The sequence below is a fragment of the Lepus europaeus genome, chromosome 3 (genome assembly GCF_033115175.1).
Source record: "Lepus europaeus isolate LE1 chromosome 3, mLepTim1.pri, whole genome shotgun sequence".
Classification (NCBI taxonomy): Eukaryota; Metazoa; Chordata; class Mammalia; order Lagomorpha; family Leporidae; genus Lepus; species Lepus europaeus.
The window spans coordinates 53519306-53544385 of record NC_084829.1 but is presented as its reverse complement, the minus strand read 5'-3'; the positions used below and the strand labels follow the sequence as shown (position 1 = coordinate 53544385).

Genomic DNA, 25080 nt, shown 5'->3' with positions numbered 1-25080 from the left:
ATATGCTGTTTGCTGGTTCACTCACTCCCCAAGTGGTGCAGTGCCCAAGGCTGAGCCAGGAATTTCCTCCAGGTCTCTCACATGGGTGACAGGGAGCAATCACTTAGTCTGTCTTATGCTGCTTTTCCCAGGCCATTAGTAGGGAGCTGGATTGAAAGTACAATACTGAGACATGAACCAGTACCCATATGAGATGCTGACAACACGTGCGTTGGCTTTGCCCGCTATGCCACAACAAGGGCCCCAGTGTATCCAGTGTTTCAGCCATTGGGATTTTGATTGATGCTTTGGACATACCTGTAATTTCATATTACACTGAATTAGTGTAAAGCAAATTCCCCTCTATGAGATTACCCAGTTGTGTCCATGGTGCAGTTCTTTTATTTTTTATTTTTATTTTTTTTTTAAATTTTTTGACAGGCAGAGTGGACAGTGAGAGAGAGAGACAGAAAGGAAGGTCTTCCTTTTGCCGTTGGTTCACCCTCCAATGGCCGCCGCGCTGCAGCCAACGCACTGCGCTGATCCGATGGCAGGAGCCAGGTGCTTCTCCTGGTCTCCCATGGGGTGCAGGGCCCAAGCACTTGGGCCATCCTCCACTGCACTCCCTGGCCACAGCAGATAGCTTGCCTGGAAGAGGGGCAACCGGGACAGAATCCGGTGCCCCGACCGGGACTAGAACCCGGGGTGCCGGCACCGCAAGGCAGAGGATTAGCCTGTTGAGCCACAGCGCCGGCCCATGGTGCAGTTCTATAGACTGCTTTGTTTGGACTCTGCTGGTGGGACTGTTTATAGTGGTACAGATGTTTTGGAGAAGAGTTTTGCAATATATATTAAGATGCTTTGACTTAATTGGGCAATTTCTGGGAGTCTCATCAATGGAAATAATTTAATACACAGCTAAAATTTTGTGTGTAAAGATATTTGTGGCAGTATTATATAAGAATAACAAAAACTTGGAAATATTACATGATAACAAAGTTTATATAAATATTACTTAAAAACTCAAAATGATTATTTTAATTTTAAATTTAAGATTTATAAGTATGCACTTTCTTAGAAAAATACAATTACATTTTATTTATATTTATTATGTAATAATAGCACAGCTTCAGGCTAAATGTTCCACCTGAGCTATCTTATCTGATTAGGTCAATACTATTCTCATTTGACAGAAATAATCCAGGTGAGGAAACAGAGGTTATCAGAGGTTAATTTGCTCTAGATCACTCTACTTGTAAATATTCTAGTTCTTCAGAAAGTTCATGGAAAAGTGGGATTGACAGATAAGTTGATTTTGCTTCAAATAAAATTTTGAAATTCATGAACAATATTTCGTAACATTCATTTTCAGTGAATTCTTTGAAGGCCTCTTGTATGCATGCATCTCAAAATATCTTGCACCAAAATAAATTTCTTTTCATAACATTTTTCTATGATCTTTCTGAAATCCCCTCATAGTAAAAGAGTTCTTTTACTATACTTTTAACACTTTTTACTACTACAACAGTTTTTGCTACACTGTTGGTTGCTTTTTTTGTCTTTTCTTTAAAATGCAACATTTTTTCTCTACTTTTCACATTGCCCATAGTAAATATCCTTTTTATAAAAAATTTCTATAGTTAACAGAGGGAGTCAGTGGATGTAGTGGTTGAAGGAACAGGCTGTGGAGTCAGTCAACCTGCTATCCATGTGACCTTGGATAAATGACTTAATTGATGTCTATCTCAGTATACTCAACCATGGAAAGGGGATATGTGAGAAGCTAGGATGAGGATTAAATATAAAAGAGAAAGCATCATTTGAAGTGGTGGGCCGGGGTGGGTTCTAAATAATTATCAGCTTCTGGATATATTCAATGCCTTGGGAAATAGCACTTTGGTTTGGAAAGCTTTCTTGTGAGCAGTCATTAGCAGACCATTTAGTGAAGGAAATAGCAATTTGCTAAATAATTCAACCCGCTGAAGTGTGTAATTCACAGTGGAACATAGCTGGCTTAATGTTTTCTTGGGACAAAGGTACAGCTAACCTCCACATCCATGGATCAAAATTATTTGGAAAAAAATTGTCTATATTGAACATGTACAGACTCTTTTTCCTTACTGTACTTTTATTGTATGACAGCTATCTGCATAGCATTTACATTGTATTAGGCATTGTAAGTCATCTGGAGATGAGTTGAAGTATTCAGAATCATGTGCATAGGTTATGTGCAAATACGATGCCATTTTATATGAGAGAGTTCAGGATGCATGGATTTTGTTTTCTAAGGGGAGTCCTGGAATTGATCCCCCATGTTTAACCAAGGGATCTCTATACATACATCCTTAGACAGATGGGTAGTTTAGATTCTAGTTTAAGCTTGAACTTACTAAACTGAATGTTATAAACTCAGTGTGCAGCTCATCTGATAAAATTTTCCCCACTAGAGAACATATCAGTACATGTTTTTCACTGATTTGTACTCCACTAATTCAAAATATGTGGCATGCCTCCTAACTCAATGTGTATAGAACATAACACATGAAACTGTGTAGCTGACTTATGATGAATAAAATAAATGGAGCAGCACATTTTTTTTTTCAAATTGTTTCTTTTTTTTTTTAACTTTTATTTAATGAATATAAATTTCCAAAGTACAGCTTAAGGATTACAATGGCTCCTCCCCCCATAACTTCCCTCCCACCCGCAACCCTCCCCTTTCCCGCTTCCTCTCCCCTTCCATTCACATCAAGATTCATTTTCAATTCTCTTTATATACAGAAGATCAATTTAGTATATATTAAGTAAAGATTTCAACAGTTTGCACCCACATAGAAACACAAAGTGAAAAATACTGTTTGAGTACTAGTTATAGCATTAAATCACAATGTACAGCACATTAAGGACAGAGATCCTACATGAGGAGTAAGTACACAGTGACTCCTATTGTTGACTTCACAAATTGACACTCTTGTTTATGGCATCAGTAATCACCCTAGGCTCTTGTCATGAGTTGCCAAGGCTATGGGAAGCCTTTTGAGTTCACTGACTCTGATCATATTTAGACAAGATCATAGTCAAAGTGGAAGTTCTCTCCTCCCTTCAGAGAAAGGTATCTCCTTCTTTGATGACCTGTTCTTTCCACTGGGATCTCACTCGCAGAGATCTTTCATTTAGGTGTTTTTTTTTTGTTTTTTTTTTTTTTTTTTTTTTTTTGTTTTTTGCCAGAGTGTCTTGGCTTTCCATGCCTGAAATACTCTCATGGGCTTTTCAGCTGGATCTGCATGCCTTAAGGGCTGATTCTGAGGCCAAAGTGCAGCACATTTCTTTTCTTTCTTTCTTTTTTTTTTTTTTTACTGAATATTACTTTTTTTATTTTTTTTTATTTTTTATTTCATAAATGTGAATTTACAAAGTGCAACTTTTGTATTGTTGTGGCTTCCCCCCCAACCTCCCTCCCTCCCGTGGCCTTCCCCTCTCCCTCTCCCATCCCGCCCTTTATCGAGTTTCATTTTCAATTACCTTCATATACTGAAGATCAACCTAGTATATACTAAGCAAGGATTTCAACAGGCTGCACTCACACAACCGCACAAGGTGTAGGATATTGTTCGACTAGTAGTGTTTTTAAGTTTCATAGTAAAACACATTAAGGACAGAGATCCTACGTGGGGAGCATGGACCCAGTGACTCCCGTTGTTGATTTAACAATTTGCACTCTTATTTGTGACGTCAGCAATCACCCGAGACTCTTGTTATGAGCTGTCTAGGCTATGGAAGCCCCTTGAGTTCACCGACTCTGAACTTGTTTAGTCAAGGCCGTATCACAGTGGAGGTTCCTTCCTCCCTTCAGAGAAAGGCGCCTCTCTCCTTGATGACCTGTTCCTTCTGCTGGGGTCTTATTCACCAGGGTCTTTCATTTAGATTGTTTTTTGCCACCGTGTCATGGCTTTCCATGCCTGTGAGACTCTCATGGACCTTTTAGCCAGATCCGAATGTCCCAAGGGCTGATTCTGAGGCCAGAGCGCAGCACATTTCTAATTGAGCAGTGCTTTCCATATTCCCTTCCTTGGGTCCGCCTGCCCCTGTGCTCCCTGAACCATTGCTGGCACCACGTGTGGGGTGCAGAGTGAGAAGCCAGACCTCTGACTTCCCTCTCCCACCTGCCTTGCTTAGGATGGGCTGCATCTCTGTCGTGTATATTGTTGCGGTAGTTTGCTAACTGACCTAATGCTGATCTCACCTTCTCGCCAGCCTTTTGCCTGCCCCAACTCCCACCCAATCTGATCCCCAGTTGAAAGTCAGAAAAGGGCCCTTACCTCTTCAAAATGGTTTTTTTCTCACACATTCACGTACACATGTCTAATCCCTGACAGCCAAGCCTTTACTCTCTGCAAAGCCTCCTCTGACCTGCTGGTCCCCACCTGGAATTGACTGTTCTCTTTTTATGCGCCTTGTTTCCCGTCCATGTACTTGATAATGGCACCTCCATCTCTTCATTAGAGTGAGTTACTGTTTCTCTGTGTCTCTGAGGATATTAGGAGAAACAAACCCAATTTTTTCTATTTGCTCTTGATACAGGCCACTTCTGTAATCGCAGCATGTGGGCATTTTCCCTACCAGCCAGCAAGCAGTCAGCTCTACAGAGACACCAGCAGGGGACCCTCTCATTCAGTTGAATTCTGACACTTTCCACCTGAGCTCACAGAACTCAGGGACACCCCTCAGAGTTACTGGTTCCTTATAAAGGAATTTTAAAGCATACATGAGCAGTCAGATGAAGGGGCTGGATCCGGCTCTGGAAGGGTCCCAGAGGGGATGGGATGTGACACACCCAGCACATGGACGAGTTTCTGTGCATCTTCATGTAAGCCTCCACGTGTTCAGCTGTCCAGAGTCTTCTCCAACCCTGAGCTTTGGGTCTGCACAGAGACTTCATTGCATGGGCACGATTGAAGCCTAAACAACTATGTAGAAATGTGATTGGGCAACAGAGCTGTGCTCTAATGCAATAGACTGGATGTGGAAACCCAGCGATGCCAGTCTGTGCAGCATTCCTTGCTCCCAGGTACGGAGCAGGACCCCTTCTGAAATTGGGGTCTTAAAATTTAGCATCAGACCAGGCAGGTTGGGGAATTTCTTTATGGCCAGCTCCAAGACAGAAAGGTGGGAGAAGATTAGATAATTAGTTTCCATGGCTTTCCTTGGATAAAAGAAGGAGCAGGTGACTAAGGGCAGGAGAAGGTCAGAGAGAGGGGGATTTTGCTTGAGGTGTGCTTCTGAAGCCTAAAGTGCTCCAACACAAGAAAAGTCTTTCATCTTTATTACGCTGATGGTGTTCTGAAGCTGTTGTAGGAACCAAGGACAGAAAGCCAAATATGTCCTAGCCATTTAGGAAGTAACAAGAGTTAATGAGCCCCGGGGCCAGGGCTGTAGCTGCTGCCTGCAGTGCCGGCATCCCATATGGGCGCCAGTTCAAGTCCCAGCTGCTCCATTTCCAATCCAGCTCTCTGCTATGGCCTGGGAAAGCAGTAGAAGATGGCCTAAATTCTTGGGCCCCTGCAGCCACGTAGGAAGACCTGGAGGAAGCTCCTGGCAGCTGGCTTTGGATAGGCGCAGCTCCGGCCATTGTGGCCATTTGGGGAGTGAACCAGTGGATGGAAGACCTCTCTTTCGCTTTCTGCCTCTCCTTCTCTCTCTGTGTAACTCTGACTTACAAATAAATAAATAAATCTTTAAAAGAAAAAAAAAGGGTTATGAGCCATGAATGGTGGCTGAAAACCAAGAAAGTATATATCATAATTCATGCTCCCCCTAATCTCCCTGGAGAGGCAGATTTATCATCTTGCGGATGGATTTGAGTCTCCTGTGCCTATGCCATTGTGTTAAATATATACATTTGTGTGTATGTATGTATGTTTGATGAATGTTTGCTGATGGTAATAAAAATAGCTGCTGTGAGTTGAGATGCTTACGCATTGTTGAAGTGCTCCATATAACCTCATTTAATTTCACAGCAGCCCTGTGCAGTTTAAGCATTATTACGCTCCTGTCCATAGATTAAGAAGTAGGGTTAACAGCTTGCCCGAGGTCATTACAATATCAGAGCTCAGTGGACTGTAACACAAGCTAGCTGTATTACTGTTTGCATTTGCTCATAGACACAGTAGGAATTCTGACGTAGGCCTATTGGTGTCATTTCATTATGAGTCTAATAGTTAAGTCTGGAGATTTGTCAACCACTGGCAGCAAGAGTTCTTAACTTCTGCTGGGGACTTGTCAGTAGATTTTATCCAAACTCTCTGTCTTTTGGTAAAAGGGAGGAGGTTGCATTGCTTTAATTATATTTTCACAATTGGTTTGGGACTCCCAAAAGGTTCAGACCCACTAATATAATGTTATTTCTATAGAAAATTGTTTTCCAAAGGGCAAGTGACCGATGTGCAAATGGACAGCTGGAACACAGTGGAGATTGTGTGTTTTGATAACTTGGCTGATTGAATGAAATGAGTGAAAATGATTCACCCTGGAGACTAGGTTTTTAAAAAGTGGTAATTTTCTTTAGACTCTGTACTCATTCCCTTTACTCTCAAATAGAAAACTGCCTCTCTGTTGTGGTGAATATGTGCTCCCGGTCCCCAGATTCAAGCCTGGAAGCCTTCTAAGCCCCAGTGGGAAGGTGAGGCTTTGGGGAGGTGATTATGTCTAGTTCAGTATGTTTATAAGCACAGGAAGAGAGACTGCCTCCTCTCCCTCCCAAGTTCAGCGATCTGCAGGCTACAAGGAAGGTTTTAATCAGGAACTAAATTTGCTGTCACCTTAATCTTGACTTTCCCAGCCTAAAGAGCTGGAGGAAATAAATGCGTGTTGCTTAAGCCACCAAGTTAGTGAAATTTTGTCATAATGGAGAAAGCTGACTGAGACATTCTTCCTTCCCTTTTCCAACCTGGTGGTCTATGTTGAATTGTTCACATATATGAAAAAAAATTATTGGAGAAAATAGTAAAACACTTTAAATATGCCATTACTTCTGTAGTCATATTCATGTTCCTTACATAATTGTTTTCATTTGATTCTGCATGGGAAAAATGCGATAGCTTTTCTAAATCGAAGTAGATACTGTACACCATGTTAAATTCTTTCCTCCATGCCTCCACATGTTCTTACCTTTTAGAGGGGTGTGTGTGTGTCTGTTTCTGTGTGATTGTGATGTGCTGTTGTTAATTGTGCTGAATTTCTGTGTTTTGAAATGAACTGAAAATATGTGTTCCCATAGGATGACAGCTGGATTCTGAGCTTCAGGAGACAGACCGTGTTCTCTGTACCTGCCACCTACCATAGTGCCTTACACATGTTTGGGGCTCAGTAACAATGATTTGTGCCACTTTATCATCTAAAGTCTTTTTCTAAATTTTTTGCCTGATTACTCTTGGGAAGGAATTTTTATAGCTTCCTTACCCAAACAGGTATTTTCTCTTTCTTTAGCTATGTCTTTAATTTTCACTTTGGGACCAGTTGGTGTCATTCCCTTGGTATACCGGTGGTATTTGGATACCTAACTGACTTCATGCTAATTTGATCACTAGCTTTCCTTCATTTTGTTACAGCAAAATGGCTTTTATGACAGCTTAGAGTTGAGTATTGCTATTTGGGGAGAAGTGAAATGGAGGAAAAATCTTATAAGCCAGTCAGAATATTCAGTTACATTAGTATGACAAGATGAAATCCTTGTAGTTCCACTAGAATGTAATCACCTTTGGGCCTAATTCTCAGTCTGTCACCTTTAATGGTTTTCAAGGGAGTTTTAAACACAGTGACACATTTGTGGAAAGTAGTACTTGGTGAAAAGGGGAGAGGCATTGCCAGGAAGGGTTCTAATCTTGCTGGAGACTTTCCAGAGAGGGTTATAGAAATCATCTCATCCATTTCTGGAACTCATCCACTGTGCTCTGGAGGGCTGTGGGCGTTGAATGGCTCCTTCCTGGTTGTCCCAGGCACACCCTGTACACTGCATTCACAGTGACAAGATTCCCCAACATGGTCAAAGTGTTTCTTAACCCCTTTGTGTGTTTCAGTGGGTTGACAAAATGATCCAAACAATAGAAGAAAGCAGTTTTCATTTTTATAAGTAAGCTCTTACTGTTTTTTTTTAATCATCAAAAACTTATAGAATCTGACAGTCTGAAATTATTGATGATGTTGTATCATTCCATCTATGAGAAAGGAAGATGGTTATGGAAGCAAACTGTTTTTAGGAACTTCTTACGTGAAGCTGTAGAGTCCTAACAGATTTATCCCAATTATCCATGCCTACTCATATACATACTGTAAAGTTGAGATAATGGCATTTCCAATTCTCACTCTGAAGTACTTGGTGATCAAAAATATGCCTCGAATCATCCAGTCTATTTTATTCAGGAGGGTTGTGTTTAGTACTTCATGATGATTTTACTCTTCAAAAACTAACCTCTGTGTGAAATGTGTGATCCTTGCAGTGAATCAGAACACTAGGCTCATCAAAATACCATCCCTAACGCCAGAGTAGTCTAGGTAAGTAAATGCTCCTGGGAAGCTAGGTCAGACTGCTAGGAGACTGATGAGTAGTTAAAATACCAGCATTTAAGGAAAGGCCTTAACTGTAGTGAATGGAGACTATCCCTTTCCAACACAACCTACTGCAGTCATAGATACCCAAAAAGTTACCATTGGGTTGGAGAGGTTGGTTTCTTAAAAAAAAAAAAAAAAAAAAATGCTTAGACTGGCTTGTTGGTTTGTTTTCCTAGCTGTTGTGGATTTACAAAAAAAAAAAAAATTTTTTTTAAAAACTAGGCCGACATAATTGTAGATTTACTTGAAATTTTAAGAGAATACAGAGGTGGGCATTCAGTTTAGTAGTTAAGACACTAGTTTGGATGCCTGTATCCCATATAGAGTGCCTAGGCTCAGTCCCTACCTCCAGCTCCCAGCTAACGTGGACCTGGGAGGCTGCAGTGGTGGCTTGAGTAATTGGGTACCTGCCATTGCTGTCACCCACTTGGGAGACCTGACTGAATTTTTGGCTCCCAGTTTCATCTTGGCCCAGTCCTGACTATCATGAGCATTTGGTGAATGAACCAACAGATATTAGGGTGCTCTCTTCATCTGTCTCCCTGTGTGGTTGTGTGTCTGTGTGTCTCTCTCTGCCTCTCAAATAGTTAAAATTATTTTAAAGAATACAGAGATCCTGAGTACTCTTTGTCATACAGAACCATAGCATGGGATCAGAACCAGGATGCTGACATTAATGTAGCCCAGATGCAGAATATTCTTTTTTTTTTTTTTTTTTCCTGTTTGGTTCCAATGTCCGCCCACTCCCTCTCCCCCCAAAGAAACCTTTTATTTCAGGAATACAAACTTTATTGCATTTCAGAAGTACAACTTTAGGAACATCGTGATTCTTCCCACCATACCCGCCCTCCCACCCCCTCTCCCCAACCCTCTTCTTCCTCCCTCTCCCAATTCCAGTCCATTCTCCACTAAGATCCGTTTTCGATTAACTATACACAGAAGACCAACCCTCTACTAAGTAAAGAGTCAACAATTTGCACAAAAACAACAACAACCAAAAAAAACCAACTCAGAGAATATATATATATATTTTTTGGACAGGCAGAGTGGACAGTGAGAGAATCAGACAGAAAGGTCTTCCTTTGCCGTTGGTTCACCCTCCAATGGCTGCTGTGGCCGGTGCACTGCAGCCAGCGCACCGTGCTGCAGCGCACCGTGCTGATCCGAAGCCAGGAGCCAGGTGCTTCTCCTGGTCTCCCATGCGGGTGCAGGGCCCAAGGACTTGGGCCATCCTCCACTGCACTCCCGGCCCACATCAGAGAGCTGGACTGGAAGAGGAGCAACCGGGACAGAATCCGGCACCCTGACTGGGACTAGAACCCGATGTGCCAGCGCCACAGGTGGAGGATTAGTCTGTTGAGCCACGGCGCTGGCCAGAGAAATTTTTTTAAATATCTTTTTTAATATTTATTTGAAAGGCAGAGTTACAGAGAGAGAGGAGAGCAAGTGCGCTTGATCTTCCATCCACAGGTTCACTCTAAATGGCTGTGATGGCTGGGGCCTGAAGCCAGGAGCCCATAGCTTCTTCTTTTTTTTTTTTTTTTAATTTTTTTTTTTAATGTGTTTATTTCAGAGGCAGAGAGAGAGAGAGAGAAAGAGAGAAATCTTCAGTGCACTGGTTCACTCCCCAATTGGCTGCAACGGTTGGAGCTGGGCCAATCCAAAGCCAGGAGCCAGGAGCTTCTTCCAGGGCATCTATGCAGGAGTGGAGTTTTTGGCTAATACTGTTGCTCTGTGTTTGACTTTTGAGGATCTGCCAAATTATTGTCAGCAGCAGATGTCCCATATCCTCGGCAGCATTTGTTACTGTCTGTATGATATAACCGTCCTAGTGGGTCTTTTTTGGGCAACCCTACCTCTCTGCCTGCCAGTAGCATGGTCTGGGTTGAATTCCCATAGTGCCAGTTGACTGTCTTTGAGCGTCTGTAGAAGAAAAAAGTGTGTGCCCTACTCGCTGCTGCCAGAGCATGGGACTTGGTGTGTAGTTCTGCGGTCATCTGTGATCATCTGTCAGCTCTTTGAGCCACACCGCGGGATCTGGTGAGACCCAGGGGGTATGACCAGTGTGCTGTGTGGACTCAACTGCTATTTGAATGGAAATTTGCAGAATCTCTTCAGCTGGAATTTTTCCACGCTACTAGAATGTTTCACAAAAGCAGCAGTTGTTTTACTCTTTCCCAAGGGAAAAAAAAAAAGCCACAACAGCCTTTCCTGGGTGCTGTGAGATTAAAAACTGGAGAGGTTTGTGGTTTTCTTTTTAATAGATGACATTTCAAAATTCATTGCAGATCATAAGCTGCCAAATGATTGCTTAAAGATAAACATTAAAAATCAACTGTGTGGTGAGTTGCAACCAACTCCAACGTCGCTTAACATTATGAGATACTTAATAGAAAGTAAGGTAGCCAACTCTTCCTAGTGTGCCCAGAAATTTCCTGATGTTAGCATTGAAAGTTGCAGTTTGGTTTCAGGAACCAAAAAACAAAAATAGAAGACAGCACATTAACCTGGAGTTAATAAAGTATCTGTGTTTTTTGTTTGACGAGATTATTTAAAATCTCTGAACTTCAGTTTCCTCATCTAAAAAATGGAGCTAATTCCTTATTGAGTCTTTGAAAAGTTAGGTACACAATAGATGTTGGTGTGTTAGATCCCTTCTCTTGGACGAGTTATCAAGTGTATTGTTTTCATGACCAAATTCTACACTAAAAATAGCAATCCTTTCCTTTCTCTTCCCAGTTCAAGTGAGATCAAGGGGGAGCTTTTCTGCTTCATTAAGCCAAGCTTAGAATCGGTGCCTGCCTTGTAGGAACCGAAAGGCAGGCTGGCAAGGGAGAAAGGAGCGTTGACTTTTCAGAACCTCTTCCTCTCAGGGATGCGGAACGGCTGGCCCATGGATTGGAAAGGGCCTGCACAGTCCTTTGATCTGGTTTTGCCAAGGCAACTGCAGGTGGGACTCAAAATTCAATAAATCTATAGTAAGCTAATTTTTAAGTTAATAGTTCTGTGTGTCCTGTGAATGCTGTTACACATATCCAAAAGGTCCTTGGCAGAAAAAAGGTTCCCTGCCGCCTGCTTGAGTCTAACAACACTGACTTCATTAATTCCTAAGCCTTTTTCTCTGTTTCTGAGTAGTAAATTATGCTGAAATTTAGCAACATAAAATGTATACCTTTCTTTTTATTTATTTATTTTTGCAGCACAGTAATGTTTATTTAGAAAGTGAGAAGAATACACAGGGATGTGAGGGCTTCATTTAGGGAGAGTGGGCCAGGAAAGGTGCAGGGGAGAATTCCATACCCTGCTCTGCTTGACTTGGATCCATGAGGTGAGGAGACAGGAAAAAAGGCCCTCCCTGTCACTGGGCTTTTATTAGCTTCGAAGAGGGAAGTGGTTACATAGTGCTGCCCCCAGGTCCCAGGTAAAGGGAGGTGCATTTTGGTGAGGGGTCATCTAATTGATGATAGGATTGCATTGGGGTAGGGCAGGAATGGCCTCCGGCTCATGAACTTAATCTATTTCCTTGACATTTCTCTCTTCATTTCCCCCTCAGAGATTTCTGACCCTTAATCTTAAGGAAATGCTGAAGGGCATAGACTCATCATATCTTCTGTATCTACTTGCTGCTGATCTGAATGCAGGCCCTGCCTGTTGTGGGTCTTGAAATCTTGACATATCTCATCTAATGAGTATGTTTCATGAGCTGAAGTATTTTCAGTCACCACCGATGGCTGTGTTCCTCACATGGTTATGATTACTCTCAGAAGTTGCTAAATTCTGAAACACAAGTTTATCAGTCAGTATGAGCAGAACTGGAATAAAGCAGATTGCAAGTGGAGTGCCTTTAGGATGGAAAGAAAATATTCTGTTGATTCTCAGATAGTGGGTGGGGATAGGCTGTCCTTTGCAGGTTGTAAAACCAGTTAGCTCGAGCATAGAACTTTTTAGTGTCTCTTTCAGTAAACATACTACTTGTTAGAGATGGCAGATTCCACTAATGCACACGTTCCTCCTTGATCTGTCAGTATGTATTCCAAGGCCTGTCGATTGTCCCTAACTACCTTAGACAGAGTGTCCATGGATAGAAGTACTTGCTGTAAAAGTTGGCCTGAAGCCTAAGCCAGAGTGCCTAAAGCAAAGGTCAGGCAAACCTTTCTTATGTCACAGTTTCTGAGGATCAGGAATCCTGAGAGGCTTAGCTGGGTGGATCTGGCTGAGTCTTTATCATTGGGAAGGAGTGGGGCCAGAGGATCTGCTGAGCCCCCACGTGCCCTTCTTAGAGGGCCTTGTTTTGTTGCCACATTGACCTCCTTGCAGGACTGCTCACAACCTGGCAACTGGTGTCCCCCAGAGCCAGTGTTCTGAGAAACAGAAACAGGCCACTGACCCAGACGGAGGCCACATACTGCCTGTCGCCTAATCTTAGAAGTGACAGACCATCCCTATGTGTGTTCTGTTGTTCCCACATAACCCTGGCTCCATGCAGGAGGGCACTGCATCAGGGTGTGGGTATCAGGAGAAGGGGATGCTTGGATCCATCTCAGAGTCTGCCTTCCGTGAATACCAGATTCACTGGAAGAGAGCTTGGGATCACCTAGCCCAGGTAATGAAGTTTGTATAATAGGAAGTGACTCCGTTCAGAGCTGGGGCCTGCATCTCTCAGCCAGTGTCTCGTTTTTCCTGTCTGTACCTTGCCTCCTCCCAAAGAATGTACCTAGTTGGCTGTGGCCAAGTATATGCATGATTTGGTGGCAGCAGCAGCCACTCATTGGTACCCTAAGCTGCCCCCACTTGAATATGAGTAAGAAAGTAATGACCTAATATTTTTGTGTGCCAAGAACAACTGCTCAGGATCAAAGGGTGCAAGATAAATGGGTTCCCTGCCTTCAATGGGCCTTACAGACTGGGTCACCCTGACTCCTGTCTCAGGATGTGGTGGCAGGTGTTAGGGTCTCCTGCACCGACAGTGGAATTTTTACCAAAACATTTCAAAATGAGGGAAAAACTTGTACTGTTTAATGCATGTTAATCATATGTGGTGTGTGCTTTGTGACCTAGTGTTGGAGAAGTAGAGAGCTGATCTCTGCCTTGGTGGGTGTTATTTCATCTGAGAGATGATTGGGAAGGAAATGACTTTTCTTTCCTGGCTAGTGGAGTTAGGGCAAACAGAGAATTGTAACATAATTTGTTGGAATAAAAAGTAGCTTGTCCTTGAGACCATCCTGCTGGTGTAGGCCCTGGCAGTGTAACTGCCATTGAACTAACAGAGGATTTTGTTAGTCTGGGAGCCCAGTTTGTTGCATACAACGATTTTAAAGACAATTTTCTCAGCCCCTAGACCCTTGGATCAGAATTTCTAGGGGTAGATCCCAGACATCTGTGCTTTTTAAAGCTCCCAAGGATTTCTGAGTTGTAGCCAGATTTGAGATCCCACTGCCACGGAACTCTGGAAAGGCATTCATTCATTCATTCATTCTTGGTTTCCTCTAGCAATGAGCAGTCTGTCAGCCTCAGTTCCAGGCTCTCTAGAGATGCAAATTAGGACACCAGAGGTTCTGCCCTTGAAGAGCGTAGGACCTGGTGAGGATTGTGACACATGAACAGATAATTACAGTATAACTGATAATCACAGCACTTTAGAAGGTCTATCATTTTATCACTCACTGATTGAGATATAATGGAAGTGATGATGAGAGCTTGAAAATGAGGCTCCTTTTTCTTCCCATCTAGGTCTCGAGTACAGAGATTTCTAGGGCTTCTGTTACCAAACATTCTTAGATGGACAGGTGAGTTGTGTTTTATGGTTTTTTTTTTTTTCCTGGACACTGTTACATTAATCAGGGCCAGTGCTGTGGCGTAGCGGGTAAAGCCGCTGCCTGCAGTACCAGCATCCCATATGGGCACTGGTTCAAGACCGGCTGCCTCACTTCTGATCCAGCTCTCTGCTATGGCCTGGGAAAGCAGAGGAGGATGGCCCAAGTCCTTGGGCCCCTGTGCCCACATGGGAGACCTGGAGGAGGCTCCTGGCTCCTGGCTTCAGATCAGCGCAGCTTCAGCCGTTGCGGCCAACTGGGGAGTAAGCCAGCGGATGGAAGACCTCACTCTCTCTCTCTCTCTCTCACTTTCCTTCTCTCTCTGTGTAACTCTTTCAAATAAATAAATAAATCTTTTAAAGTAATAAAATTACATTAATCTTCGTCATATTCTAATAGATAAAGTTGTATGAGTTCAACCAGTACTGGTATGTATTGTCATCATCTTCTTAGCAATAAATACATGGAGATGCTACCTTGAAAAGCTGCCTGGGGTATTGTAAGAGTGCTTGACCATCGAGTAGGAAACTCGTGTCCAAATTTTGGCTCCACCCCAGCTGTGTGATCTTTGTACACCTAGCCTTCTCTTCAGCAAACGAATTTATTGAGTGTCTATCATATGCTAGTTGCTGGGAGTACAAAAGAGGGAGATGAGGTACTAGTTCCTCTGGCTCTGTATTAACGATGGGATTGACACTGATCTGCTCTTCCAGCATCCCCTTCACATTGCAAAGGAATTTGTCTAGAATCTCTTACAAATCCATTTTGGCATGTGATTCCGTCTGCAACAGAGAATCACAGAGCTGTGAGATACTGCTGTGGGCAAGCATCACTGCTCGTGCTCCTTGCACAGAACTCCAGCTTACAGTGTAGCAGAACTGTCTTAAGCATAGGTTGTGACATTGATCAGTGTTGAAAGTCTGCAGTAGGGCCATGATAATACAGTACTAGGCTGTGTACCATGTACTGTCCGAAGCATTTTACCTGTATTAACATAATTATATGAGGAAGGTACTTACCCTCATTTTACAAACTGGGAAACTGAGGCACAGAAAGGGTGAGTAACTTAACCAAGGTTATACAACAGTAAGTGGTGGAGCAGGGATTTGAATGTAGACGGGCAGGCTAGTTCCTGAGCATGTTCTCCACACTGCTGCCTAAAACAGGGTGACCCCCCAAGTGTCCTTGCCTACTGCTTACTTTTTTGTTTCAAGGGGACAGCAAACATGTGCATGTGTGTCTGTCACTGTCCTTTTCCTAACTAGCAGTATTCGGTTTGGTACACAGGAAAGTGTGAACTCACGGAGTCGACTGCTTTTCAGAGGGGCGGTCGCGTGAAGAGCAGTCGTTTTGAGAATCATTGGGAGCACAAAAACAAAACCGGTCACGAGGTGACCCATCCCCACATTCAGTGGATCATTTACCTTGCTGCACGGCAGCCCTGGGGGCCTTCATTGGTCCCTGTCAGCAAAGGTCTCTGTGAGAGTGCAGTTCTAAGTCCATGTGCAGCACCCTGGCTTTCACCTACCAGCAAGGAGCGTTCGTTTATGAGTTGTTGTTTTTCCAGACGACAGAGTGTGCTTTACCCGAGCAAACACTGTCCCCAGGTCTTGTTCTTCTGGTTTCAAAAAAAATGAAGTTGGCACCTTTAAGACTGTAAGCCGGCACAGGGTGATTTCCTGTGCTGGGGAACCCTTCTCCCACTGCTTGTTTGTTAAGTGGATTGGTGAGTGGGGTCCTTGTCCTAACAGCTAATCCCTGTGGAGAGCTGGGGGAACTTTGAACCTGACAGTACACTCTGTTCTTTGGCTGTGAATGATAGTCTTGCTAGACTAAAATTCTAAAATGATATCTTCGTCCGCTTTCCACTGCTAAAAAAAAAAGTCTCTGAGTTTTTTCTAGATCAAGTGTATTTATGTGTTGCCTTCCAAGGCTAGACAAATACATCTGTCTCTGAGTAGGAAAGAAATTCCCTTGATTGTTTAAGGGGTATATGTGTGTGTATTTCATTTTTTATTGTTTCATGCCTTACAAAATGCCTTTCAGATCCAGTACTAGGTAAGGATAGAATACGTATATTAGGTTCCAGATCACCAGCATTGAGGCGGTTTTCCCCGGGGCAGTGGCCTCAGTGACTGGGATATAGTCCCGGTTTTAGGAAGCTGGGGTCTTCCTTCCTTTTCATTCTGTACTAGCAGGTGTAGTGCCTCGTCTACAGTATCACTAGAAGATAATTATTGTCCTCATAGAACACACTGAAGTACCTGTCCTAGGAGAGTTTGAGTTGCAATTCTTGCCATAATTCCTGAACATGTAAGCGTTCAAGTCCTGTGGAAGTGGAAGCTGCTGTATTCTGAGTGGTCCAGACAGCAAGATTGCCGGAGGCCCTGGTGGGGCTGGGAGTTGGTGGGGGTGTCAGGGACTGGCTTTTTAAGGTCTGTTCTGGTCCACGGAGAAAGGATAGAACACAAGGGAGAACAGGGAGGGAGGACCTCAGGTGATTCATTTCAGAAGGGAGCCGCAGGGTGACTGTCCACTGCCTTACAGGAATGTCCTTCAGCAGCGGTTAGCACATTGCTTTTTAATTAACTGGGGGCAACCGAAGAGCCGGAGAGAGACGCTTCCCTTTTGACGTGGCTGCGCTTATTTTTGTACAGGGGAACGCTGAGTGCTGTAGCAGTTGATAGCCTCCCTGCCCTTCTCAAATTGTCCACTGTTCCAGAATGGGGTAATTCTGCCTTCCTTAACTGTGGAGCTAACCTGGTGCGGTGCCTTCTGGAACATATCAGTACCTGGTTTTGCAGTTACTTACCTGAGACCTCGAATAAGGTTGTGTTCCTTTCCTCCCTATATAATGTAAGGAAGGAAGAAATGACTTTATCAGAGTGTTAAGGGATTGTTACATCCTCAGAATGGAGGTTGGAGAGGAAGCACAGATTCACAGCTTCTGACTAGGACGACCACATGCAGTCAGAGGGGTCACTGTTGATGCAGCAGATGTGCTTTTCTGAGGCCAAGATTTAACCCAGAGTTGTCATTTATTTAAATTTATGTCATTTATTTAATTTTAGAGGGAGTCTGTCGTCGAGGTCCGTGTTCTTTCCTTCGTGGCCTTTTGTATAGTAACATCTCTGAGCAAGGTGTGTTTCCTCCTTCCATTCAGGAGCCAATCTTCCCAGCCTAGAAGAAGCTTATTACACTCAAGAAATAGTGTTGTGACTGCCAAATCAAAGCACCATTGAATTGTGTTGTGATCTGGGGTAACTGGCAGCCAACTCACAGAGTGTTCCCATGCCTACTTGACCCAAGTTGAGTGTTAAAAGGGAGGGTGGGTATGAGAAGAGGGAGAAGCAGGCAGTTCTCAGAGAAGCAGGCAGTTCTCAGCTTGACCCTTTGCCTCTCATGTACTTGTAAGCTCAGCTCATTTAATTCATTTTTAAGTGAACTCTGACAATTCAAAAAAAAATGAAAGGTATTATGAAGAAGTTGTGCCAGGCATCAGTTGAACTACAGCAATAACTTTTTATATCAAAAGGAATGCAGCTTGACTGATTTCATGGGAAAGGGAGCTTTCAAAGCAAGCTGACTGCTACCTGCCAGCATCACCTTAGCAGCCAGCACACCCAAGGCTGGACCTGAGATCTTGACACTTCCGAGTCAGCCAGCAGCCTAGCTCTGGGCTCAGACAACTCTCTTTGAAATGTGGTTTTACCAACCTGAATGAAAGATCTCGGTGAGTGAGATCCCAGCAGAAAGAACGGGCCATCAAAGAAGGAAGTACCTTTCTCTGAAGGGAGGAAGGAACCTCCACTGTGATATGGCCTTGTCTAAATAAGATCGGAGTTGGTGAACTCAGGAGGCTTCCATAGCCTTGACAGCTCATGGCAAGAGCCTCGGGTGATTACTGACATCATAAATAAGAGTGTCAATTGTTAAATCAACAACAGGAGTCACTGTGCACCTGCTCCCCATGTAGGATCTCTGTCCTTAATGTGAGTACTATGAGAATTAACAGTAAAACTACTAGTTGAACAGTACTCTATATCTTCTGAGGCTGTGTGGGTGCAGTCTGTTGAAATCTTTACTTAGTATAAACTAAATTGATCTTTTGTATATAAAGATAATTGAAAATGAATCTTGATGAAGAATGGGATGGGAGAGGGAGTGGGAGATGGGATGGTTGCGGGTAGGAGGGAGGTTATGGGGGAAAAGCCACAACAATGCAAAAATGTAAATTTATATTTATTAAATAAAAATAAATAAAACAAAAAATAAAAAATAAAAAAGTTAATGTAACATCAAAAAAAAGAAATGTGGTTTTTAAATCTTGGTGTTCTTCAGTTTTTTATTTTTTTTATTTTATTTTTTTTTTAGCATTAAATCACAATGTATTTTTTTAAATTTTATAATGAATATAAATTTCCAGTGTACAGCTTATGGATTACAATTGCTTCCCCCTCCCATAACTTCCCTCCCACCCGCAACCCTCCCCTCTTCTGCTCCCTCTCCCCTTCCATTTGCATCAAGATTCATTTTCAATTCTCTTTATATACAGAAGATCAATTTAGTATGAAGATTTCAACAGTTTGCACCCACATAGAAACACAAAGTGAAACATACTGTTTGAGTACTAGTTATAGCATTAAATCAAAATGTACAGCACATTAAGGACAGAGATCCCACATGAGGAGCAAGTGTACAGTGACTCCTGTTGTTGACCCAACAAATTGACACTCTAGTTTATGGCGCCAGTAACCACCCTAGGCTGTCATCATGAGTTGCCAAGGTTATGGAAGCCTTCCAAGTTTGCCGACTCTGATCATATTTAGACAAGGTCATAAAAGACAGAGTGAGGATAGTAACCAATGCCTGGTATTTTTTATTTTTTTATGATTTATTTGTTTATGTGAAAGAGTTAGAGGAGGAGAGAGACAAAAAGGGAGACTTCTTTCATCCATTGGTTCATTCTCCAAATAGCTGCAACAGGACCATCTGATGCCTTTCCGAGGGCATTAGCAGGGAGCTGGATTAGAAGTGGAGGCGCCGTGGCTCAACAGGCTAATCCTCCGCCTTGCGGCGCCGGCACACCGGGTTCTAGTCCCGGTTGGGGCACCGATCCTGTCCCGGTTGCCCCTCTTCCAGGCCAGCTCTCTGCTGTGGCCAGGGAGTGCAGTGGAGGATGGCCCAAGTGCTTGGGCCCTGCACCCCATGGGAGACCAGGAGAAGCACCTGGCTCCTGCCATCGGAACAGCGCGGTGCGCCGGCCGCAGCGCGCTACCGCGGCGGCCATTGGAGGGTGAACCAACGGCAAAAGGAAGACCTTTCTCTCTGTCTCTCTCTCTCTCACTGTCCACTCTGCCTGTCAAAAATAAAAAAAAAATAAAATAAAATAAAATAAAAATAAAAATAAAAAATAAAAAAGAAGTGGAGTAGCCTGAGCTTAAATCAGCATCCAAATGGGATTGCCTGTGATGCCGACATATGTAGGTGGCACAGCATAAGCCACTTCTGATCCAGCCCCCTGCTAATGCGCCTGGGAAAGCAGCAGATAATGGTGCATGTGCTTGGGTCTCTGCCACCTACATGGAGACCCGGATGGAGTTCTTGGTTCCTGGCTTCTGCTTGGCCAAGCCCCAGCTGCCGTTGTGGCCATTTGGGAAGTGAAACAATAGATGGAAGATTCATTCTCTCTCTATAGCTCTGCCTTTCAAGTAAATAAACTGTGAAAACAAACAGACAAAAAACAAAAACCTTATCAATTTGCCCTAAGATCCAGTGTGCTTCATTTACTGGGCAGCTTTCTGCTGTCTCCTGCCTCAGAAATAGCCAAGAAGATTCCTTAGCATTTATTTTTACTCACCCTGAGGCACAGCAACCTCCTTCCACGGTTGCCAAGCCCACCCTGTCACTGGTGTTCTGCCTTGTGCCTTATAGAAGCCAAGTGGAAAGGAGGAGGGAGGGACTGTTGCCCCATCAGCTCTCAGTCTTGTCTTCTTTCAGACAGGCTTCTCGGGACTGTTTCTCACGACTGTTTGGTATTAGTTCAGAGGGAGCACCAATGTTTGCTGAGCTTCCCACACATAATTCACCTGGGCATACACTGCTCCTGCGGGGTAGCCAGCGAGTACACAGACAGATTTTCCACATGAGCAGGGTTGTCTTTCGGGGACTTGGTTTCTGCCCTTTGGGTTCTGTTCCTATCGGGGTTTCCAGGATCCTGTGTTTCATGCTATGGCAGTTCTGATCTTTTGAATTCAGACCTAAGGATCCTAAAAATCTGCAACACTTGGCACGTGTGACAGGAACTTGATTGGGGTCTCAGAGCTAATGTCTGATGGGGTGATTCAGAACAAAAGGTGTGCTAGCCTTTCTCATATTTGCATGTCCCTTTCAGCTGTCTATTTAAATCAGAGCCACATTTTAAAGAGAATGACAAGCCCCAGTCAGTTTTTCACACTGAAATACTTGAAATGAGGTACCATTATAATAATAGTTGCACGGCTACCAAAAACATTCCAGAATTATATAGTGGGAAGTGGCTTCAACCAAGATTATCTTTGGGAAAATATGTATAAAAACAGGGATTCTTTAAACTATTCTAATTTACTTGCACTTACTCCATTTGTCATCATTTTCTGTCTAGGGAAAAGCTTTGGGATACTGTTGCAGTTATAGGTGTTGTAGGAATAGCCACCTAGATTGACCAGAGGTTAGTAATTCTGAGTCACAGAGGATGGGAACTGATGTTTTGCCTTAATGTCAGCATGCTTAGATTCCTGCGAGGTGCTGGCCACTTCTAGCTGTGTCCCTTTTCCTGACAGTGTATATGGGAAACCAGCAAGATCAAAGAATAGATTGTTCTCATGCTGCATGTGGGACCAAGGCTTTTCTTGCGCAAGGCCCAGTGCCTGGGCTTGGTCCGTGCTAGTACAATTGTACAGAGAAGCTGTGTTCCCACTTGGCCCAGCTCGCCCAGGCAGCCTATACGGTGGCTCGGGTTATTGATAAGTGATGTCAAGGGCCCACACAGCTTGGAAAATGGGGAACTGCAGCAGTCATGACAGAGCAACCGGGTATCTTGTGCAAAGTAGGTCATTCCGTTCCCATAATTCCAGATCACCAGGCAGAGTGTCAAGCTTTTTGCAGAGCCCTGTGCCTCCCATTACTTTAGAAAAGTACAAAAAAATATAGCTCAGCCCACAGGCCACTCAGCAAGTGCCCAGCCTACCCAGCGGAGCAGGCTGGCCCAGCTTGGCAATGAAGAGATCATTGGCTGAGATATTTTGTGCAGTTCATGTGGCACAGCAGATGAGACTCCGCAAGGGAGATGAAAATGAAAAGGGCATGCTGCTGGCAAGGCAGGCTGTCGCCAGGAGGGCGAGGGAGCCCTGCTGTGTGAGCAGTTAAGAACTGGCACCCTCTGCTGTGCCCAGCTCATTGGCCACATGCTCTCTGCAAGGTGCGCTATGATGCTATTGACCTCTGTCCACCACTGAGCGACACTTGAACGCCGGGCCAAGAGTGGGGAGAAAAGGCTCCCTGCATTGCTGTCCACTCACCTGTCTTGGCCAAGTGCTCCTTGGCCTCGGGGCCATGATGCTCACCTGTCTCTGTGTGGAACGCTCTTTTTCTTGATGGGCGTGTAGTTTGCTCTTGCCGTTCGCACCTGGTCTCTGTTGCTACCTTCTCAGGACAACCACCTCTGCTTACCTTTCCTAAAATAAGCCTCCACTCCATGATTCCACCCTCTTTTCCCTGCTTTGTTTTCTTGCTAATAGTTATTTTGTATATTAAATATATATGGTTCTGTATGGAATTATTATTTTTTTAAAGATTTGATTTATTTATTTGACAAGTAGAATAACAGACAGTGAGAGAGAGAGACAGAGACAAAGATCTTCCTTCCATTGGTTCACTCCTCAAATGGCCACAGTGGCTGGAGCTGTGCTGATCCAAAGCCAGGAGCCAGGTGCTTCTTCCTGGTCTCCCATGCAGGTTCAGGGGCCCAAGGACTTGGGCCATCTTCTGCTGCTTTCCCAGGCCACAGCAGAGAGCTGGATTGGAAGAGGAGCAACTGGGACTAGAACTGGTGTCGATATGGGATGCCGGTGCTGCAGGCTGAGAATTAACCTAGTGCGCCACAGTGCCGGCCCTGGCATTATTTTTTTTTTTTAATATTTATTTATTTATTTGAAAGGCAGAGCTACAGAGAGGCAGAGGCACACTCTGTTCACTCCCCAGATGGCCACAACAATCAGGAGCTAGGAGCTTCTTCCGGGTTTCCCATGCAGGTGCAGGGCCCAAGGACTTGCTTGGGCCATCTTCCACAGCTTTTCCAGGCCACAGCAGAGAGCTGGATTGGAAGTGGAGCAGCTGGGTCTCAAATCGGTGCCCATATTGTATGCTGGTACCACAGACATTGGCTTTACCTGCTATGCCACAGCACCAGCCCCTCTGTATGGAATTATTACAGTAATCTCTGTTTATCCATGAGCCCCAGGGGAATATGAACTCAGAGATAATAACAAGCCCTATTTATACTGTTTTTTTTTTCTATACATATATTAAATACTTCAAAAAGGTTGTGGAAAATGGAAATAAAAGACAGGTTTTTTAGCGCAAAAGTAGTTGATATCTATCTATCTATCTATCTCTATATATATATATATAATCATAATTTTTAAAAAATTACTTATTTGAAGCCGGCGCTGCAGCTCAATAGGCTAATCCTCTGCCTGCGGAGCCGGCACACCAGGTTCTAGTCTTGGTCAGGGCACTGGATTCTGTACCAGTCGCTCCTCTTCCTGTCCAGCTCTGCTGTGGCCCAGGAGTGCAGTGGAGGATGGCCCAAGTGCTTGGGCCCTGCACCTGCATGGGAGACCAGGAGAAGCACCTGGCTCCTGGCTTCGGATCAGCGCAGTGCACTGGCTGCAGTGGCCATTGCAGGGTGAACCAACAGAAAAGGAAGACCTTTCTCTCTGTCTCTCTCACTGTCCACTCTGCCTGTCAAAAAAAAAAAAAAATTACTTATTTGAGAGGCAGAGAGAGAAAATTTCCATCTGCTAATGTGTACTCCCCGGATGCCTGAATGGCCCTGGGCCAGAAGCCTACAGCCAGGAACCAGGAACTTGATCCCAGTCTTCTACATGGACAGTACACACAGTCTCTTAAGCTGTTGCCTGCTGCCTCCCTGTGTGCATAGTAGCAGGACACTAAATCAGGAACAGAGCTGGGTATTGAACCCAGGCACTGATACGGGCCATGGGCATCTTAACCACTGGGTTCAGTGCCCAACACTTCCATTAACTTTTTGAAGACCCCTTATATGCATGGATTTCAAAATATTTATGCAACAAAACTTATTTTACTTTATTTTCCAGGGGCAGCAGTACAGTTACTGCTTGAGATGCTCACGTCTCATATCAGATTGACTGACTTGAGTCCTGGCTACTCTGCTTGTGATCTGACTTCCTGCTAATGTGCACCCCGGGAGGCAACAAACAATGACTCAAGTGCTTGGGTCTCTGCCATCCATGTGGGAGACTCAGATTGAGTTCTGGGCTCCTGGCTTCAGCCTGGCCCAGCCCTGGTTGTTACTGGCATTTGGCGAGAGGGCCTACAGATAGATGGCCCTTCTCCCTGTTTCCTTGCCTATCAGATAACTTGAAAAATCAATAAAAGTTTTAAAAACTTTCAATCTCATTTTCCATGAACTTTGTGAAGTACCCTCATACATACCTGTTACTTCCATTTTAAATAATCTCTTTACGGCTTCTCGTTGGTGTATCTGAGTTGCCTCTTGTGCATTGTGGCCATGATGAAATAAGATAAGGGTTATTTGAGCACAAGCACTGTAGTACTGTGTCAGTCAATCAGTCTGATAGCCAAGATGGCTACCAAGCGACTAATGGGCGGGTAGCACACACAGCATGGATACACTGGACAAAGGCACAGTTTATATCCTGGGAAGTGGGAAGGTGTGAAATTTCATCAAGATAATGAGAAGGGCTTGCAGTTTGTAACATGAGCTTATTTCTGAAATTTTCCATTTAATATTTTTGGATTGTAGCTGACAGTCACTAACACTGCAGAAAGTGAAACTGGGTGAGGAGGGGGTACTACAGAGGAATGCCAATTTCAGTGCTTTTTGGGTACCAAAATGAGATTATCTTTTCATTCTGTTTGTCTGAAAACTATTTGAAGTCCTCTTGTCTGTGAGTATAGTCTGGGGTACTGAATCATTCCCTGCATGTTTCTCAGGGCCTGGCACTTGTTCTGTGTATGGTGAGAGTACACACGGCATTGAGGGTTACTCTGTATGTGGCTGGCTTGACAGAAACAGGATATTTTCCCGAGTAAATGATGAAAGGAAACTTCTAGTGAGGGTGTCTCTTGGTAACTTGAGTGGAAACAAACACCTTTGTCTTGGAAGATGGCAGCGGGTATCTAATTGTGGGTGTGGTGGAGGAGAGTGGGGAAGTATTTAACACATCTGTGTCCAGGCCAGAATTGGCCTGTGATCCACGGATCAGGGCTCACTGATGAGGGGCCTCTGCCAACCCTTTTCTCTCTTTTCCTCTTGGACAGTTGGGGAACAACAAGCAGCTCTTTGAAATGTCATTGTCGCTGTTTCCCAAATCTATTCTTTTAGAGAATCTTTTGAGTTCAGTGTGTTCCAGAG

At 43.8% G+C, this 25080-nt stretch overlaps 1 protein-coding gene across 3 annotated transcripts in view; it reads left to right on the top strand.

Moving 5' to 3' along the window:
• Window positions 1–25080, top strand: part of ELOVL5 (ELOVL fatty acid elongase 5) — a 97366-nt gene that overhangs the window by 29157 nt on the left and 43129 nt on the right. Inside the window, exon 2 of one of the 3 annotated variants that reach the window (XM_062186287.1) lies at window positions 14317–14372. The exons of the other annotated variants lie outside the window; for them this stretch is intronic. The gene's annotated coding sequence lies outside the window, so the exon portion shown is untranslated. The remainder of the gene's footprint in view (window positions 1–14316; window positions 14373–25080) is intronic. 3 annotated transcript variants of the gene reach the window in all.